Source organism: Triticum dicoccoides, chromosome 2A (assembly GCF_002162155.2).
Source record: "Triticum dicoccoides isolate Atlit2015 ecotype Zavitan chromosome 2A, WEW_v2.0, whole genome shotgun sequence".
NCBI lineage: Eukaryota > Viridiplantae > Streptophyta > Magnoliopsida > Poales > Poaceae > Triticum > Triticum dicoccoides.
In genome coordinates, this window is record NC_041382.1 from 426,670,377 (window position 1) to 426,691,745 (window position 21,369).

Below are 21,369 nucleotides of genomic sequence, written 5' to 3' on the forward strand. Positions count from 1 at the left end.
AATTCTTTGACGGGAAAGAACCGAACCGTGAAGCCACCGCGGAAGAGTTGAAAATGCTGCAATACAACGCTCAAGCTTGTGATATCCTCTTCAACGGATTGTGCCCCGAAGAATTCAACAAAATCAGTCGCCTTGAGAATGCAAAGGAAAAGTGAGGACAAAGTGCGCAGAAAAGACTAGTATTGATCTGTGGGGCCAGTCTAGATCCTGCCAGGAGTAACGACCACCGGCAGGTGTGTCCGGGGCATTACAACGCCATCCCCCAGTCCGGCCAACATCTTGGAGCCGTCGAAATGCATGATCCAATTTGAATATGTGCCGTATTCTTTAGGGAGTTCGGCTTCCGTCCATTCTGCGATGAAGTCGGCCAAGACTTGCGACTTGATAGCTCGCCATGGCTTATAAGTTATGTCGAATGGGAGGAGCTCAATGGCCCATTTTGCAATCCGGCCTGTTGCGTCACGGTTGTTTATAATATCATTAAGTGGTACTTCCGAGGCTACTGTTATTGAACACTCTTGAAAGTAGTGACGTAGCTTCCGGGATGCCATGAATACCGTGTACGCAATCTTTTGATAATGCGGGTACCGTGATTTTGCAGGGAGTGAGGACAGTGGACACATAATAGACCAGCTTTTGAAGGGGGAATTTGTGTCTGTCCGCTTCTCGTTCGACGACAAGCACTGCGCTTACAACCTGATGTGTTGCTGCAATGTATAATAGCATTGGTTCGCAAATGTTTGGCATGGCCAGGACTGGGTTTGTTGCCAGTATGGCTTTTATTTCGTCGAGTCCGGCCGTGGCTGCATCCGTCCATTTGAAGTGTTCGGTGCGCCGAAGGAGGCGGTAAAGGGGTAGGGCCTTTTCTCCCAAGCGGGAGATAAAGCGGCTTAGAGCCGCCACGCATCCGTTTAACTTTTGTATCTGTTTGAGGTCCTTTTGGATATCCAGTTGCGACGGAGCTCAGATCTTGGCTGGATTAGCTTCAATTCCTCTACCGGATACAATGAAGCCCAAGAGCTTTCCGGCTGGAACGCCGAAAACACATTTTTCCGGGTTGAGCTTGATGTCGTATGTTCGGAGGTTATCAAATGTGAGCCTCAAGTCGTCTACTAGAGATTCAACATGTCTTGTTTTGACGACCACATCATCTACATATGCCTCCACTGTTTTGCCGATTTGGCTTGCCAGACATGTCTGAATCATGCGCTGGTATGTTGCGTCGGCGTTTTTGAGCCCGAAGGGCATCGTGTTGAAGCAGAATGGCCCGTATGGTGTGATAAATGCCGTTGCGGCTTGGTCTGGTTCTGCCATCTTGATTTGATGGTAGCCAGAATATGCGTCGAGGAAACACAACGAATCGTGTCCTGCGGTAGCGCCAATAATTTGATCGATGCGGGGGAGGGGGAAGGGATCCTTTGGGCAAGCCTTGTTAAGGTCTTTAAAATCAACACACAGGCGCCAGGATTTGTCCTTCTTTGGTACCATCACCAGGTTTGCTAGCCAGTCCAGATGTTTTATATCTCTGATGAATCCGGCCTCCAATAGCTTTGCTAGCTCCTATCCCATGGCCTGTCTCTTAGGTTCGGAAAAACACCGAAGAGCCTGTTTGATAGGTTTGAATCCTGTTTGGATATTTAAGCTGTGCTCGGCCATCCCGCGTGGGATTCCTGGCATGTGTGAAGGGTGCCAGGCGAAAATGTCCCAGTTCTCTCGTAGGAACTCTCGCAATGCAGCGACGACATCAGGGTTTAACTGTGCCCCGATGGAAGCTGTTTTATTGGGGTCCGTTGGATGGACTTGGAATTTGACTATTTCATCCGCCGGTTTAAAGGAGGTGGACTTGGATCTTTTGTCGAGTACCACATCGTCCCTATTCACCGTAGAGCAGCGCAGTCAGCTCCTCAGCCGCTAGGGCTTCGGATAGTGCCTCGAGGGCCAGTGTGGCTGTCTTGTTTTCGGCGCGGAGTGCTATGTCCGGATCACTAGCGAGAGTGATGATCCCGTTAGGCCCGGGCATCTTGATCTTCATGTACCCATAATGGGTTATTTCTTGGAAGATTGTAAACGCTTCCCGCCCTAGCAGAGCGTGATAACCGCTGCTGAACAGAGCCACCTGGAACGTGACCTCTCCAGACCTGTAATTATCCGGCATGCCGAACACCACATCTAGTGTGATTTTTCCTGTACATCGCGATTCCCGACTGGGGATTATTCCTCTAAAGGTTGTGCTGCTTCGCTCAATGCGGTTCTAGTCTATTTCAATTTTTTGAAGAGTCTCCTCATAAATGAGGTTCAATCCACTGCCGCCGTCCATGAGTACCTTGGTAAGATGAAAGCCGTCCACTATTGGACTGAGGACCAATGTGGCTGGTGCTCGGGTTGTTCGGAATTTAGGTTCATCACTGGCGTTAAAGGTAATAGCCGTGTCACTCCATGGGTTTATTGTTGCTACTTGGTAGACTTCGGCAAGGCTGTGGTGTCACATCCCTAGCTTCTGGTGCTGCCTGGTGTTGCATCATGTTTAAACTTTTGAAACTTGAACTGAGGAAATTTGGAAGCCTCAAAATTTAAATAATAGAAGGGCAAAAACCCTAAAATCTCATTCATTGTTCCAAAATGCTCTTCTTAAATGTTTGATAATTTTTGGCAAGGGTTCTGGTCCCAACCAAAATATTGAACATTTTTAAGGATTTATTTTTGGGACTTTGAATTTAAATCAGTAGCTATTTGAATTTGAATTATATTCATATAATTAGAATATAATTTCAAATACCCCTGAAACATTTTATAAGCTTTTCGAAAAGTCCATCTAGCAAAATAAAAATATTAAGAGGAGTTTTTGGCATTGTTTGAATTATTTTAAATTCAAAACAGTGGCAAAATAAATTAACAAAACAAACAGAACAGAAATATATAAAAAAAAGAGAGAAGCCCAGCCACTTACCTGGCGCTCACCTGCAGCGGAGCCGGCCCAGCTTCTGTTCCGGCCCAGCCCACCACCGCCGCCTTCCCCCCCTGTCGTCTTCCTCCCCTCGCCCCAAAGCTGCTGCTGTCGCCGTGAGAAAGCGCCCGCGCACGCAGGCTCCACCTCCTGCTTCGCGCTGGAGGCTCAACCTCCTCCCAGTCCCCGCGCCTGGAGACGCCTCGACCCCCTCTGTTCTCCCCCCCCTCTTTCCTGGCTCTCCCCCTCGCTTGCCCGCAGCCATGGCCGAACGCCACCATCGCCACCGACGCCGTTCTCCGCAGCCACAGCCACCGCCTAGCCTTCCCATCTGTCCAGGAGCTCCACCTCCGTCGTCTACGCCTCCTCAAGGGCACACGCGCCGTCGGACGCCCCCGAACGCCCACACCGCCGCCTTCTTCAACCTTCGGCCCCGTCGATCGCCGTCGTCGATTCGCCCCCGACAAGACATCTTCGAGCCCACTAACCCTCCCAACGGACTCGCGGTGAGCCCCTGAGTCGTTTCCCCCTTCTTCCCTGGTCGCTTTTGACCTCTAGGCCATAGCCCCGTCGTGGCCGAGAGCTCCATGCCGCCGCCGCGTAGCTCGTCGTCGTTTGAGCTAGCATCTGTCACGGCCGAGCACATATTTGTGCTCCTCGCGTCGTCAGGAGTCTGCTGAGACCCTCCATTAGTTTCCCCGTGCACCGGAGCTCCATTCTCGTTGAGGTCCGGAACTCCGGCGCCGCCGCGAGCTCGTTTTCGGCGAGCTCCGGCCACCACAGCCGCTGCCGCTCGCCCAGTTGGATGCGGTGCATCTTCAGCTACCCGTAGGAGCAAACCACGCGTCGAATGGTGCTCCGTAGCGAGCACACGTTGCATCTTCGTCGTCGGCCATGGTCGTCGCCGGCGAAACTCCGGTGGCTGGTGACGTGGCGATGTCATTAAACGCTAATGACGCACTAACCAACCCCCTAGGCCACTGACTAGTGGGCCCCACGCCCTAATTAACACAAATTACATCTTCTGTTTAATTTAACTAACCCCGGTGGGCCCACGCGTCAGTGTTGACTACGCTGACGTGGCCGTTGAGTTGGTCCCACCTGTCACTGAGCTAAGCAGCCCTGTGACACTGACGTGTGGCCCCCACACGTCAGGTTTGACCCGGACCCGCCCTGTTGACCTGATGACGTCAAGGTGATGTCATGCTGACGCAATAATTCCTTTCTGGAATTTAAATAAATCTTAAATGATTTAATAATTTCAGAAAATAGCTAAAACTTCAATAAATCATAGAAAATTAACCGTAACTCCAAATTAAATAATTTATATATGAAAAATTATCAGAAAAATTCAAGGAATCCATCTGTACCATTTTCATGCATGTTAGAACAACTTATAGCTGCTGTATAGCACAAATCAATTAAATGGCATTTGAATAATCACATATGGAGTTTGAATTTGAATCTTGTATTCAAACCAACTTCATTTAATCTGTTGCTAGTTGCATTAGCTCAAAACACATTCATATTGCCATGTCATGAGCATGCATCATATTGTGCATTGCATTGATTGTATTTCTTCTTTGTTGCCGGTATTTGTTCCCTCCCGGTAGACGATGTTCCGACGTTGTGATCGTTGACACTGATGAAGACTCAATGTTATCTTCAGAAGTGCCAGGCAAGCAAAACCCCCTTGTTCATTCCGATACAATCCTACTCTCTCGCTCCTGCTCTCTTTTACTGCATTAGGACAACAACGATTCATCTGTTACTTGCTGCGGTAGCTGAACCCCTTTGTCCTCTGCATGACCTGTCATTCCACAGTAAATAGATGAAACCCACTAGCATGAGTAGGAGTTGTTTGAGCCCTGTTGTGCCTACTCATTCTTGCTTGTTTGTCATGCCTGCTACTGCTTAGAGTTGTGTCAGGTCTGATTCATCGGGAATGAATAAGAGGTGTGTGAACATGTCCTACTGTGTGTGAGCTAAGTGTGTGAATACGATTTGGTAAAGGTAGCGGCGAGAGGCCATGTAGGAGTACATGGTGGGTTGTCTCATTGCAGTCGTCCTCAGGAACTGAGTTCTGTGTTTGTAATCCATGATTCAGCTACTACCACGCATTGGGCCCGAAACCAATGGACCCTCTCGGCTTCTTGATCACCCTTGTCCTCTGTCCAGGAGTTGCAAGTAGTTTCTGGTGTTTGTAGTATGCTGGAGGCCGTGGGCAGCGCTGACCGTAGGGGTGGGCTGTGATGCGGTAGGCACATGGCACGGTGTACCGGGCGCCCGTTTGGTGTCTCGGGAACCCTGTTCACATCGTTTGGGGCTGTGAGCGAAACTCCGGCCGGATCTCCTCATGGATGGAACCCGAATAGGCGATAAACCTGGACTAGAGACTCGAGTGTTTAGGCAGGCCGTGGCCGACACCCACGTTGGGCTTCCGCTTGAAGGTTGCCGAGTACATGTCGTGTAAACGGCGGTAAGTGGTGAGAGCGTGTGTGAAGAAGTACACCCCTGCAGGGTTAACATCATCTATTCGAATAGCCGTGTCCGCGGAAAAGGACTTCTGGGTTGCTTATATCAGTTCATAGACAAGTGAAAGTGGATACTCTAAAATACGCAAGATAAGCGTGAGTGCCATGGATGGCGTTCTCGTAGGGAGACGGGAGCGGATCCATAGTGGTGTATTGATATGGTGAATATGTCGACTCGTGTGCGCCACCTCAAAGAGTTACTTGCAGTCGTAGTTCAGGATAGCCACCGAGTCAAAGCTGGCTTGCTGCAGTTAAACCCCACCATCCCCTTTGTTGATAATGATGCATATGTAGTTAGTTCTGATGTAAGTCTTGCTGGGTACATTTGTACTCACGTTTGCCTATTTTATGTTTTGCAGAGAGACTTCAGTCTCACTAGTAGTTCCACGTGGGCTTCGACGTTTAGCTTGTTACCTCAGCTACGATCTTGTGCCCTCGGCAGGATCTAGTAGATAGTCAGGCTTCTCAGCCTTTTTCATTTCTAGATGTCTGTACTCAGACATGTTAAGCTTCCGCATGTGCTTGACTTGTATGCTCTGATTGTTGGGTCATGAGACCCATGTTTGTAATATCTCGCTCCTCAGAGCCTATTGAATAAATACCTGTGTCGTAGAGTCATGTTGTGATGCCTTGTTGTATTTGCACATATCGAGCATATTGTGTGTATGATTGAAATGCTTGGTATGTGTGGGATCTGACTATCTAGTTGTTATCCTTAGTAGCCTCTCTTACCGGGAAATGTCTCCTGGTGTTTCCACTGAGCCATGGTAGCTTGCTACTGCTTCGGAACACTTAGGCTGGCCGGCATGTGTCCTTCTTCGTTCCTGTGTCTGTCCCTTCGGGGAAATGTCACGCAATGAATACCGGAGTCCTGTTAGCCCGCTACAGCCCGGTTTACCGGAGTCCTGCTAGCCCAGTGCTACAGCCTGGATTCACTCGCTGATGACTGACACGTTCGATGCTGGGTCATGGATGCCTGTCCCTGTAAGTTCGTGCCACTTTGGGTTTACGACTAGCCATGTCAGCCCGGGCTCCTTATCATATGGATGCTAGCGACACTGTCATATACGTGTGCGAAAAGGCGCAAATGGTCCCGGGCAAAGGTAAGGCAACACCCGTGGGAATACCGTGCGTGAGGCCGCAAAGTGATATGAGGTGTTACATGCTAGATCGATGTGGCATTGAGTCGGGGTCCTGACAGCGTTGGTATCAGAGCTTGACTGCCTGTAGGATTACCAAGCCAAACTGGTCGAAGTTGAGTCTAGAAATTATTTAGTTATATAAGGGAATTGATTGTGGGATGGAACGAAGGCTCTTTTTACTCCTTATACCTCATGGCCTTCTGATCTGAGTCATCATCTTCTCTTCTACGGGGATTAAGAACTAGGCTATCTCTTCTTTCCATCAGGATCACGTGTTTCTAATCTGTAGACTTGTAAGATTGTTGGACTTAAGCCTCGTTTCAGTTCCTATTACTTCCGTATGTTAACTGTTGATCTCAAAACCTTGATATTGTGCTTCTGAGTGGTTATGCCACCATTTTTGTGAATGTCTCAAATCTTTTCTGAGCATTTACAACCGTTATGCTGTCCGAGTCATCCCAGGTTTCTAAACAGTCTGATGCATTTGCAAATCCCTTCTTCCCATTCCCGATGTCCTTTTGGTCAGATTAATCACACAAATTAGTGAGTTGAGGTACCTTATTGCCTCGACATTTATGTTGGAGTTATTATTATGACCCTAGGTGTCTCAGGGGATCATCTAGTGGTCTAGCCATGATTTGTGTCCTAGTGTGATGATTCTGGCCTTTATTCTCGAAAGCATTCCGTGATGCTACTTAGTAGTAGGTATTCTACTCCTGGATTTTGAACCCGAGATTCACTCTACTTACATCATGTTGATAGTGTTGCTAGTTCCTTTAGGATAGTCCTCGAGGTTCGTGGTACATCCTTCTTCCAATTACCATGAACCATTCTTGGCAGGAGTTCTTCTGAACCAAAAGATGACAACAAGAGTGCTCTCGATGAGTTCTCCATGCTATATTGTGACTCTACCAGTTCTACCTTTCTGCATGGGTTATCCGGAAGAAATATGTTGAACTTCGTTCGACATGCTAAACCATGCATCCACAACTCAGAAAATCATATGTTCCTTTGAGTTGTCCCTCTTAGTTGTATTCTGACCCCTGTCTATCATTTGATAGTCAAGAGTATGCGTGCATTCGTTTATCGATGCCTATTACCCTTGTGGTCCGTCAAGCCATTCTATCGCGGAATGACTAGGAGAAACAAACTCCAGTACCTTGTCCATTCCCAGGATTGGGTCCTATCAGTTGTACTCCGCAGATCAAAACACTAATCCAGTTTTTGTTCTGTTCTACCTTGGAGTATTACCATCTTTATATCAAGAATGTCATAGGAATTGCACACCATCCTATGAACTCTTGGTAGTGATACTTCTCACCATCATTAGTCATTCCTCGGTCCTCGTGTTGATGCAACCGGAATACCGACAAATGAATTGTGATGTGTGAAATCAATACTCCCAGCAACCTCGTTGCTTGGTAGTTAAAGGATAATAATTTCATTCTTAGCGTGTTGGTTTTTGAATCATCCTTCTAAGACTGATTGTGCTGCCTAGTCCCTATTTCTGGTGCACTCCTCGACCAATGAGATAGGAATTATTTCAAGTCCTCACTCATTTGATCATATCATCTTGCCCTCAAAAGCGAGATTGTTCTCGAGCTTAGTAACATACCAGTGGTTCGTGATTTTCTGAATGTCTTCTCGGAAGTATCACCAGGTCGTCACCTGACCGTTATGTTGAGCTCGTGATCAAGTTGGTTTCTTATGAACCACCTTCTCTCCAAGAATCGGTGTTAGATATCCCTGAGCTAGTTGGTTAAGCTAGACAACAACTTGGAGAGTTGGAAGATAAAAGCTTGCCTGGCTTAGTTCGTTCCAAAGGGATATCCTTGTGTAGTGTGTGTTGAAGAAAGATGATATCTTCATCGATTGGTCCCTGTGATCAGTTGCTGGACCTATTGTCTTATCAATCCTTTGGTTTGAGTGTGGGCTATCGTCAAGTCAAATCAGTACCAACGATGCTCGTAATGTTGTCTTACTCGTGGTTGATCCCTCGAGCATACACCATTACATCTTTGGTCTGACCAATGCTATCACCGTGAGCACATGATGGTGGAAGTCCAGTGATATGGAAATTCCGATGAGTTGCTGTTGAGCCCATCAGTAGCTTTTTGTCTTCCCCATGAATCATGTTGAACATCAACCTAGTGTTGGAAACTTGTGTAAGCATTTCTTCGTGTTTCGTTCATGAAGCATATGTTTGGATGAAGGTAGTGACTTCCTTTAATTCATGTGCATCTGATGCAAGTTGCCGCCGTGGATTCGAGAAAGTCAATGTTGATTTCTTTGGAATCATTCCAAATCAGTCATGCACACGTGCGAAGAATTCTGTGGTTTGAAGACTTGCAACCTTCAATCTATATGTATCCCTAGCACACCAAGCCACTGATTGATTTGTTCAAGGAGAAGGAGTTCCTTCATAAGAGCTAATCCGGACTTATGTAAGGACTTCGATATCCTCGATGATGGTTCCCCCTCCTGAACTCGGTAGTGTTTTATTATAAGACTACGTTGTGGTCATGCTTCTCTTGGACAACGTGTTCACATGTTTGTAGCAGAACCAGCTCATGTTTTGGAGCTTACTATCGTAGTTCATTCCCCGAGAATCTCGCAACGTCATCTAGTCGATTTGTGTTGCAAACTTTCATTTTTCTTCCTAGACTCGATGAGTCTGGAATATCCTGACACCAACCAGATCTGAATCTCAGGCAGATATGATGGTTGGAACATTTCCCAAAGAATTATAATATTGGTCTCGCGATAACCGGTAAAGTGGATGTCGTGGCCAACACACCCAGCCGGAAGACCTGTTATTATAATATCTTGATTGAGGAAGTTGGCCACCTCCCCATAGGGATTTCGTAGGATTTACTCCCTAGTTGCCCCTATGGATTTCTGTGTTCTGAAGTCCGACCTTTGTACTTGATGTTCTAGATATCAAACCATATCTATGCATGGGTTACACTAGCACATCAAGGAGAACATTAGAAGCGGAGTGCTAAATGTCTCTCGGTCGATCATCCAGATTTCGTTCCCTTGGCCTCGCTAAGGTGAAATCTGAGAAAGTGTTATCCTCCTTTGCATCTGCATCGTCCATCACCATTCATCATGGTAGTAAGTGGTGTTACCGGACCCTTGACACGGATGTTGGTAAAACCTTGATGATTATGGAATTGCTCAAGTTCTTGAGAGCACGCGCAAGTGCTAGGTTTGATCGTCGGCATTAACCGTATAGTGCTCTCAGTTTCCTCGGCAATGCTATGACCTTTTCAAACAGTGAATTCACTCTCTATTGTTGGGTTCTTCCCCAGTTACCAGAATCATTCCCAGCATTTGCATTTTGTTCCCAGCTTGCACCGCCAATGGGCCATTCTACCATGGGTCTCTTCCATTTCCGGTGATAAGCAAATTCATCCATTATGTTGTCTTCAACAAGGTAATCCACATCATCCAAGTCCGAGTATGCCATTCTACCGACCCCCTCCAAACGATCGCTTGAGAATTGCCTTAGGCTGGTTTAAAGAGTTCCAATGATCCCTGAATCAAAGGTAATTCTTTTTGCCACTTAAGGGGATATCTCCACGAGTCACCTTCCCTAAGGTGCATCGTTGTGGCATCATGGCAACTCAACTCCTCGCTACGTTGACAACCGATCACCACATTCTTAAGTCTGGAATTGTTGTCTACTTAGTGAGCCCTCGTCATCTGTCTCACTCCATTTTTTCAGATGTATGCTTCGTGTCTCAGCTCAAGAGATGTTGCTATGACTCACCTTGTGAGCTGATCCTAAGTTGATTGATCTTCGAGAAGATCGATTCTTCCGGAGTTGTCCTTTTCCTCTTGCTGTCATGCTAGTTGGAGTTCTCAGAGCTAGACGACAAGACAAAGATGGTGATTGAATCAACGTTCATTTGAAGTGTAACCTGGATCGTGAAGATTATACTAGTTTGCGTTTCCCCTTCATCTTACCCTACGCTTGAATCTCGAGACGAGATTCTTGTTTAGTGGGGGTGAGTTGTCACATCCCTAGCTTCTGGTGCTGCCTGGTGTTGCATCATGTTTAAACTTTTGAAACTTGAACTGAGGAAATTTGGAAGCCTCAAAATTTAAATAATAGAAGGGCAAAAACCCTAAAATCTCATTCATTGTTCCAAAATGCTCTTCTTAAATGTTTGATAATTTTTGGCAAGGGTTCTGGTCCCAACCAAAATATTGAACATTTTTAAGGATTTATTTTTGGGACTTTGAATTTAAATCAGTAGCTATTTGAATTTGAATTATATTCATATAATTAGAATATAATTTCAAATACCCCTGAAACATTTTATAAGCTTTTGGAAAAGTCCATCTAGCAAAATAAAAATATTCAGAGGAGTTTTTGGCATTGTTTGAATTATTTTAAATTCAAAACAGTGGCAAAATAAATTAATAAAACAAACAGAACAGAAATATAAAAAAAAGAGAGAAGCCCAGCCACTTACCTGGCGCTCAGTGTAGCGGAGCCGGCCCAGCTTCTGTTCCGGCCCAGCCCACCACCGCTGCCTTCCCCCCCTGTCGTCTTCCTCCCCTCGCCCCAAAGCTGCTGCTGTCGCCGTGAGAAAGCGCCCGTGCACGCAGGCTCCACCTCCTACTTCGCGCTGGAGGCTCAACCTCCTCCCTGTCCCCGCGCCTGGAGACGCCTCGACCCCCTCTGTTCTCCCCCCCCCTCTTTCCTGGCTCTCCCCCTCGCTTGCCCGCAGCCATGGCCGAACGCCACCATCGCCACCGACGCCGTTCGCCGCGGCCACAGCCACCGCCTAGCCTTCCCATCTGTCCAGGAGCTCCACCTCCGTCGTCTACGCCTCCTCAAGGGCACACGCGCCGCCGGACGCCCCCGAACGCCCACACCGCCGCCTTCTTCAACCTTCGGCCCCGTCGATCGCCGTCGTCGATTCGCCCCCGACAAGACATCTTCGAGCCCACTAACCCTCCCAACGGACTCGCGGTGAGCCCCTGAGTCGTTTCCCCCTTCTTCCCTGGTCGCTTTTGACCTCTAGGCCATAGCCCCGTCGTGGCCGAGAGCTCCATGCTGCCGCCGCGTAGCTCGTCGTCGTTTGAGCTAGCATCTGTCACGGCCGAGCACATATTTGTGCTCCTCGCGTCGTCAGGAGTCTGCTGAGACCCTCCACTAGTTTCCCCGTGCACCAGAGCTCCATTCTCGTTGAGGTCCGGAACTCCGGCGCCGCCGCGAGCTCGTTTTCGGCGAGCTCCAGCCACCACAGCCGCTGCCGCTCGCCCAGTTGGATGCGGCGCATCTTCAGCTACCCGTAGGAGCAAACCACGCGTCGAATGGTGCTCCGTAGCGAGCACACGTTGCATCTTCGTCGTCGGCCATGGTCGTCGCCGGCGAAACTCCGGTGGCTGGTGACGTGGCGATGTCATTGAACGCTAATGACGCACTAACCAACCCCCTAGGCCACTGACTAGTGGGCCCCACGCCCTAATTAACACAAATTACATCTTCTGTTTAATTTAGCTAACCCCGGTGGGCCCACGCGTCAGTGTTGACTACGCTGACGTGGCCGTTGACTTGGTCCCACCTGTCAGTGAGCTAAGCAGCCCTGTGACACTGACGTGTGGCCCCCACACGTCAGGTTTGACCCGGACCCGCCCTGTTGACCTGATGACGTCAGGGTGATGTCATGCTGACGCAATAATTCCTTTATGGAATTTAAATAAATCTTAAATGATTTAATAATTTCAGAAAATAGCTAAAACTTCAATAAATCATAGAAAATTAACCGTAACTCCAAATTAAATAATTTATATATGAAAAATTATCAGAAAAATTCAAGGAATCCATCTGTACCATTTTCATGCATGTTAGAACAACTTATAGCTGCTGTATAGCACAAATCAATTAAATTGCATTTGAATAATCACATATGGAGTTTGAATTTGAATCTTGTATTCAAACCAACTTCATTTAATCTGTTGCTAGTTGCATTAGCTCAAAACACATTCATATTGCCATGTCATGAGCATGCATCATATTGTGCATTGCATTGATTGTATTTCTTCTTTGTTGCCGGTATCTGTTCCCTCCCGGTAGACGATGTTCCGACGTTGTGATCGTTGACACTGATGAAGACTCAATGTTATCTTCAGAAGTGCCAGGCAAACAAAACCCCCTTGTTCATTCCGATACAATCCTACTCTCTCGCTCCTGCTCTCTTTTACTGCATTAGGACAACAACGATTCATCTGTTACTTGCTGCGGTATCTGAACCCCTTTGTCCTCTGCATGACCTGTCATTCCACAGTAAATAGATGAAACCCACTAGCATGAGTAGGAGTTGTTTGAGCCCTGTTGTGCCTACTCATTCTTGCTTGTTTGTCATGCCTGCTACTGCTTAGAGTTGTGTCAGGTCTGATTCATCGGGAATGAATCAGAGGTGTGTGAACATGTCCTACTGTGTGTGAGCTAAGTGTGTGAATACGATTTGGTAAAGGTAGCGGTGAGAGGCCATGTAGGAGTACATGGTGGGTTGTCTCATTGCAGCCGTCCTCAGGAACTGAGTTCTGTGTTTGTAATCCATGATTCAGCTACTACCACGCATTGGGCCCGAAACCAATGGACCCTCTCGGCTTCTTGATCACCCTTGTCCTCTGTCCAGGAGTTGCAAGTAGTTTCTGGTGTTTGTAGTATGCTGGAGGCCGTGGGCAGCACTGACCGTAGGGGTGGGCTGTGATGCGGTAGGCACATGGCACGGTGTACCGGGCGCCCGTTTGGTATCTCGGGAACCCTGTTCACATCGTTTGGGGCTGTGAGCGAAACTCCGGCCGGATCTCCTCATGGATGGAACCCGAATAGGCGATAAACCTGGACTAGAGACTCGAGTGTTTAGGCAGGCCGTGGCCGACACCCACGTTGGGCTTCCGCTTGAAGGTTGCCGAGTACATGTCGTGTAAACGGCGGTAAGTGGTGAGAGCGTGTGTGAAGAAGTACACCCCTGCAGGGTTAACATCATCTATTCGAATAGCCGTGTCCGCGGAAAAGGACGTCTGGGTTGCTTATATCAGTTCATAGACAAGTGAAAGTGGATACTCTAAAATACGGAAGATAAGCATGAGTGCCATGGATGGCGTTCTCGTAGGGAGACGGGAGCGGATCCATAGTGGTGTATTGATATGGTGAATATGTCGACTCGTGTGCGCCACCTCAAAGAGTTACTTGCAGTCATAGTTCAGGATAGCCACCGAGTCAAAGCTGGCTTGCTGCAGTTAAACCCCACCATCCCCTTTGTTGATAATGATGCATATGTAGTTAGTTCTGATGTAAGTCTTGCTGGGTACATTTGTACTCACGTTTGCCTATTTTATGTTTTGCAGAGAGACTTCAGTCTCACTAGTAGTTCCACGTGGGCTTCGACGTTTAGCTTGTTACCTCAGCTACGATCTTGTGCCCTCGGCAGGATCTGGTAGATAGTCAGGCTTCTTAGCCTTTTTCATTTCTAGATGTCTGTACTCAGACATGTTAAGCTTCCGCATGTGCTTGACTTGTATGCTCTGATTGTTGGGTCATGAGACCCATGTTTGTAATATCTCGCTCCTCAGAGCCTATTGAATAAATACCTGTGTCGTAGAGTCATGTTGTGATGCCTTGTTGTATTTGCACATATCGAGCATATTGTGTGTATGATTGAAATGCTTGGTATGTGTGGGATCTGACTATCTAGTTGTTATCCTAAGTAGCCTCTCTTACCGGGAAATGTCTCCTGGTGTTTCCACTGAGCCATGGTGTTGGGTAACGTTGCAGAAAACAAAAAATTTTCTACTCGTTTCACCAAGATCATCTAGGAGTTCATCTAGCAACGAGTCATTGGATGCATCTACGTACCTTGTAGATCGCGAGCGGAAGCGTTCAAAGAACGGGGATGATGTAGTCGAACACGACGTGATTCGAATCACCGGAGATCCTAGCACCGAACGGACGGCACCTCCGCGTTCAACACACGTACGGAATAGCCACGTCTCCTCCTTCTTGATCCAGCAAGGGAGGGAGGAGAGGTTGAGGGAGATGGCACCAGCAGCAGCACGACGGCGTGGTGTTGATGGAGCTGCAGTACTCCGGCAGAGCTTCGCTAAGCAATAAGGAGATGGAGGAGGTGTTGGGGAGGAAGAAGGAGGCAACCAAAGGCCAAGGACTCAAGGTATGAAGTCCCTCCTCTCCCCCACTATATATAGGGGTGCCAAGGGGGGTGGCCGGCCCTAGGAGATCCAATCTCCTAGGGGGTGCGGCGGCCAAGGGGGGGGTTTCCCTCCCCCCCAAGGCACCTAGGAGGTGCCTTACCCTCCTAGGACTCTTGCCCCCTTGAACCCTAGGCGCATGGGCCTATGTGGGGCTGGTGCCCTTGGCCCAAGCAGGCCAAGGCGCACCCCCTACAGCCCATGTGGCCCCCAGGGATGGGTGGCCCCACCCGGTGGGCCCCCGGGACCCCTCCGGTGGTCCCGGTACAATACCGATAACCCCGAAACTTGTCCCGATGCCCGAAACAGGACTTTCCATATATAAATCTTTACCTCCGGACCATTCCGGAACTCCTCGTGACGTCCGGGATCTCATCCGGGACTCCGAACAACATTCGGGTTACTGCATATACATATCCCTACAACCCTAGCGTAACTGAACCTTAAGTGTGTAGACCCTACGGGTTCGGGAGACATGTAGACATGACCGAGATCGCTCTCCGGTCAATAACCAACAGCGGGATCTGGATACCCATGTTGGCTCCCACATGCTCCACGATGATCTCATCGGATGAACCACGATGTCGAGGATTTAATCAACCCCGTATGCAATTCCCTTTGTCAATCGATATGTTACTTGCCCGAGATTCGACCGTCGGTATCCCAATACCTCGTTCAATCTTGTTACCGGCAAGTCACTTTACTCGTACCGTAATGCATGATCCCGTGACCAAACACTTGGTCACTTTGAGCTCATTATGATGATGCATTACTTGAGTGGGCCCAGTGATATCTCTCCGTCATACGGAGTGACAAATCCCAGTCTCGATCCATATAAAACAATAGATACTTTCGGAGATACCTGTAGTGCACCTTTATAGTCACCCAGTTACGTTGTGACGTTTGATACACCCAAAGCACTCCTACGGTATCCAGGAGTTATACGATCTCATGGTCGAAGGAAGAGATACTTTGACATTGCAAAAACTCTAGCAAACGAACTATACGATCTTGTGCTATGTTTAGGATTGGGTCTTGTCCATCACATCATTATCCTAATGATGTGATCCCGTTATCAATGACATCTAATGTCCATAGCCAGGAAACCATGACTATCTATTGATCAACGAGCTAGTCAACTAGAGGCTTACTAGGGACATGTTGGTGTCTGTTATTCACACATGTATTACGATTTCCGGATAACACAATTATAGCATGAATAAAGACAATTATCATGAACAAAGAAATATAATAATAATGCTTTTATTATTGCCCCTAGGGCATATTTCCAACAGTCTCCCACTTGCACTAGAGTCAATAATCTAGTTACATTGTGATGAATCGAACACCCATGGAATTCTGGTGTTGATCATGTTTTGCTCTTGGGAGAGGTTTAGTCAACGGATCTGCTACATTCAGGTCCGTATGTACTTTACAAATCTCTATGTCTCCATCTTGAACATTTTCACGGATGGAGTTGAAGCGACGCTTGATGTGCCTTGTCTTCTTGTGAAACCTGGGCTCCTTGGCAAGTGCAATAGCTCCAGTGTTGTCACAGAAGAGCTTGATCGGCCCCGACGCATTGGGTATGACTCCTAGGTCGGTGATGAACTCCTTCACCCATATTGCTTCATGTGCTGCCTCCGAGGCTGCCATGTACTCCGCTTCACATGTAGATCCCGCCACGACGCTTTGCTTGCAACTGCACCAGCTTACTGCCCCACCATTCAAAATATACACGTATCCGGTTTGTGACTTAGAGTCATCCAGATCTGTGTCGAAGCTAGCGTCGACGTAACCTTCTACGACGAGCTCTTCGTCACCTCCATAAACGAGAAACATTTCCTTAGTCCTTTTCAGGTACTTCAGGATATTCTTGACCGCTGTCCAGTGTTCCTTGCCGGGATTACTTTGGTACCTTCCTACCAAACTTACGGCAAGGTTTACATCAGGTCTGGTACACAGCATGACATACATAATAGAACCTATGGCTGAGGCATAGGGGATGACACTCATCTCTTCTATCTCTGCTGCCGTGGTCGGACATTGAGCTGAGCTCAATTTCACACCTTGCAAAACAGGCAAGAACCCTTTCTTGGACTGATCCATTTTGAACTTCTTCAAAATCTTATCAAGATATGTGCTTTGTGAAAGACCTATGAGGCGTCTTGATCTATCCCTATAGATCTTGATGCCTAATATATAAGCAGCTTCTCCAAGGTCCTTCATTGAAAAACTCTTATTCAAGTAGGCCTTAATGCTGTCCAAAAGTTCTATATCATTTCCCATCAAAAGTATGTCATCTACATATAGTATGAGAAATGCTATAGAGCTCCCACTCACTTTCTTGTAAACACATGCTTCTCCATAAGTCTGTGTAAACCCAAACGCTTTGATCATCTCATCAAAACGAATGTTCCAACTCCGAGATGCTTGCACCAGCCCATAAATCGAGCGTTGGAGCTTGCACACCTTGTCAGCATTTTTAGGATCGACAAAACCTTCCGGCTGCATCATATACAATTCTTCCTTAAGGAAACCATTAAGGAATGCCGTTTTGACGTCCATTTGCCAAATTTCATAATCATAAAATGCGGCAATTGCTAACATGATTCGGACGGACTTCAGCTTCGCTACCGGTGAGAAAGTCTCATCATAGTCAATCCCTTGAACTTGTCGATAACCCTTAGCGACAAGCCGAGCTTTATAGATGGTCACATTACCATCCACGTCTGTCTTCTTCTTAAAGATCCATTTATTTTCTATGGCTCGCCGTTCTACGGGCAAGTCAGTCAAAGTCCATACTTCGTTTTCATACATGGATCCTATCTCGGATTTCATGGCTTCTAGCCATTTGTCGGAATCCGGACCCGCCATTGCTTCTTCATAGTTCGAAGGTTCACCGTTGTCTAACAACATGATTTCTAAGACAGGGTTGCCGTACCACTCTGGTGCGGAACGTGTCCTCGTGTACCTTCGAATTTCAGTAGGAGCTTGATCAGAAGTATCTTGATCATTATCATTAACTTCCTCTCTAGTCGGTGCAGGCACCTCAGGAACATTTTCTTGAGTTGCGCCATTTTCCGGTTCAAGAGGTAATACTTCATCAAGCTCTACTTTCCTCCCACTTACTTCTTTCGAGAGAAACTCTTTCTCCAGAAAGGACCCATTCTTGGCAACAAAGATCTTGCCTTCGGATCTGAGGTAGAAGATATACCCAACAGTTTCTTTAGGGTATCCTATGAAGACGCATTTTTCCGATTTGGGTTCGAGCTTTTCAGGTTGAAGTTTCCTGACATAAGCATCGCATCCCCAAACTTTTAGAAATGACAGCTTAGGTTTCTTCCCAAACCATAATTCATACGGTGTCGTCTCAACGGATTTCGACGGGGCCCTATTTAAAGTGAATGCGGCAGTCTCTAAAGCATAGCCCCAAAAAGATAGTGGTAAATCGGCAAGAGACATCATAGATCGCACCATATCTAATAGAGTGCGATTATGACGTTCGGACACACCATTACGCTGAGGTGTTCCAGGCGGCGTGAGTTGTGAAACTATTCCACATTTTATTAAGTGTGTACCAAACTCGTGACTCAAGTATTCTCCTCCACGATCTGATCGTAGAAACTTGATTTTCCTGTCACGTTGATTCTCAACTTCACTCTGAAATTCCTTGAACTTTTCAAAGGTCTCAGACTTGTGTTTCATTAAGTAGACATACCCATATCTACTCAAGTCATCAGTGAGGGTGAGAACATAACGATAGCCACCGCGAGCCTCAACACTCATTGGACCGCACACATCAGTATGTATGATTTCCAATAAGTTGGTTGCTCTCTCCATTGTTCCTGAGAATGGAGTCTTGGTCATTTTACCCATGAGGCATGGTTCGCACGTGTCAAATGATTCGTAATCAAGAGACTCTAAAAGTCCATCAGCATGGAGCTTCTTCATGCGTTTGACACCTATGTGACCGAGGCGGCAGTGCCACAAGTATGTGGGACTATCACTATCAATCTTACATCTTTTGGTACTTACACTATGAATATGTGTAGCATTACGCTCGAGATTCATAAAAAATAAACCATTCACCATCGGAGCATGACCATAAAACATATCTCTCATATAAATAGAACAACCATTATTCTCGGATTTAAATGAGTAGCCATCTCGAATTAAACGAGATCCTGATACAATGTTCATGCTCAAACTTGGCACAAAATAACAATTATTGAGGTTCAAAACTAATCCCGTAGGTAAATGTAGAGGTAGCGTGCCGACGGCGATCACATCGACCTTGGAACCATTCCCGACGCGCATCGTCACCTCGTCCTTCGCCAGTCTCCGTTTATTCCGCAGCTCCTGTTGTGTGTTACAAATATGAGCAACGGCACCGGTATCAAATACCCAGGAGTTACTACGATTACTGGTAAGGTACACATCAATTACATGTATATCAAATATACCTTTGGTTTTGCCGGCCTTCTTGTCTGCTAAGTATTTGGGGCAGTTCCGCTTCCAGTGACCACTTTCCTTGCAATAAAAACACTCAGTCTCGGGCTTGGGTCCATTCTTTGGCTTCTTCCCGGCAGCTTGCTTGCTGGGTGCGGCAACTACCTTGCCGTCCTTCTTGAAGTTCTTTTTACCCTTGCCCTTCTTGAACTTAGTAGTTTTATTGATCATCAACACTTGATGTTCCTTTCTGACTTCTACCTCTGCTGATTTCAGCATAGCAAATACTTCAGGAATGGTCTTTTCCATCCCCTGCATATTGAAGTTCATCACAAAGCTCTTGTAGCTTGGTGGAAGCGACTGGAGGATTCTGTCAATGACCGCATCATCCGGGAGATTAACTCCCAGCTGAGTCAAGCGGTTATGCAACCCAGACATAGTGAGTATGTGCTCACTGACAGAACTGTTTTCCTCCATCTTACAGCTGAAGAATTTGTCGGAGACTTCATATCTCTCAACCCGGGCATGAGCTTGGAAAACCATTTTCAGCTCTTCGAACATCTCATATGCTCCATGTCTCTCAAAACGCTTTTGGAGCCCCGGCTCTAGGCTGTAAAGCATGCCGCACTGAACGAGGGAGTAGTCATCAGAACGTGCCTGCCAAGCGTTCATAACGTCTTGTTCCGCAGGGAGAACAGGTGCATCACCTAGCGGTGCTTGTAGGACATAATCTTTCTTGGCAGCTATGAGGATGATCCTCAGGTTCCGGACCCAGTCCGTATAGTTGCTGCCATCGTCTTTCAGCTTGGTTTTCTCTAGGAACGCGTTGAAGTTGAGGACTACGTTGGCCATTTGATCTACAAGACATATTGTAAAAATTTAGACTAAGTTCATGATAATTAAGTTCATCTAATCAAATTATAATGAACTCCCACTCAGATTTGACATCCCTTTGGTCATCTAAGTGTTACACGATCCGAGTCGACTAGGCCGTGTCCGATCATCACGTGAGACGGACTAGTCATCGTCGGTGAACATTCTCATGTAGATCGTATCTTCCATACGACTCGTGTTCGACCTTTCGGTCTCCGTGTTCCGAGGCCATGTCTGTACATGTTAGGCTCGTCAAGTTAACCCTAAGTGTTTTCGCTGTGTAAAACTGTCTTACACCCGTTGTATGTGAACGTAAGAATCTATCACACCCGATCATCACGTGGTGCTTCGAAACGACGAACTGTAGCAACGGTGCACAGTTAGGGGAGAACACTTCTTGAAATTTTTGTAAGGGATCATCTTATTTACTACCGTCGTTCTAAGTAAACAAGATGCATAAAACATAATAAACATCGCATGCAATTATATAAAGTAGTGACATGATATGGCCAATATCATATAGCTCCTTTGATCTTCATCTTCGGGGCTCCATGATCATCTTGTCACCGGCACGACACCATGATCTCCATCATCATGATCTCCATCATCGTGTCTTCATGAAGTTGTCACGCCAACGACTACTTCTACTTCTATGACTAACGCGTTTAGTAATAAAGTAAAGTAGTTTACATGGCGTTCTTTAATGACTCGCAGGTCATACAAAAAATAAAGACAACTCCTATGGCTCCTGCCGGTTGTCATACTCATCGACATGCAAGTCGTGATTCCTATTACAATAGCATGAACATCTCATACATGACATATAGGTCATTCATCATTCATCACAACTTTGGCCATATCATATCACAAAGCACTTGCTGCAAAAACAAGTTAGACGTCCTCTAATTGTTGTTTGCAAGTTTTACGTGGCTGAAGTAGGGTTCTAGCAAGAACGTTTTCTTACCTACGTGAAACCACAACGTGATTTGTCAACTTCTATTTACCCTTCATAAGGACCCTTTTCATCGAATCTGCTTCAACTAAAGTAGGAGAGACAGACACCCGCCAGCCACCTTATGCAACTTGTGCATGTTAGTCGGTGGAACCGGTCTCACGTAAGCGTACGTGTAAGGTTGGTCCGGGCCGCTTCATCCCACAATACCGCTGAAGCAAGATAAGACTAGCAGCGGCA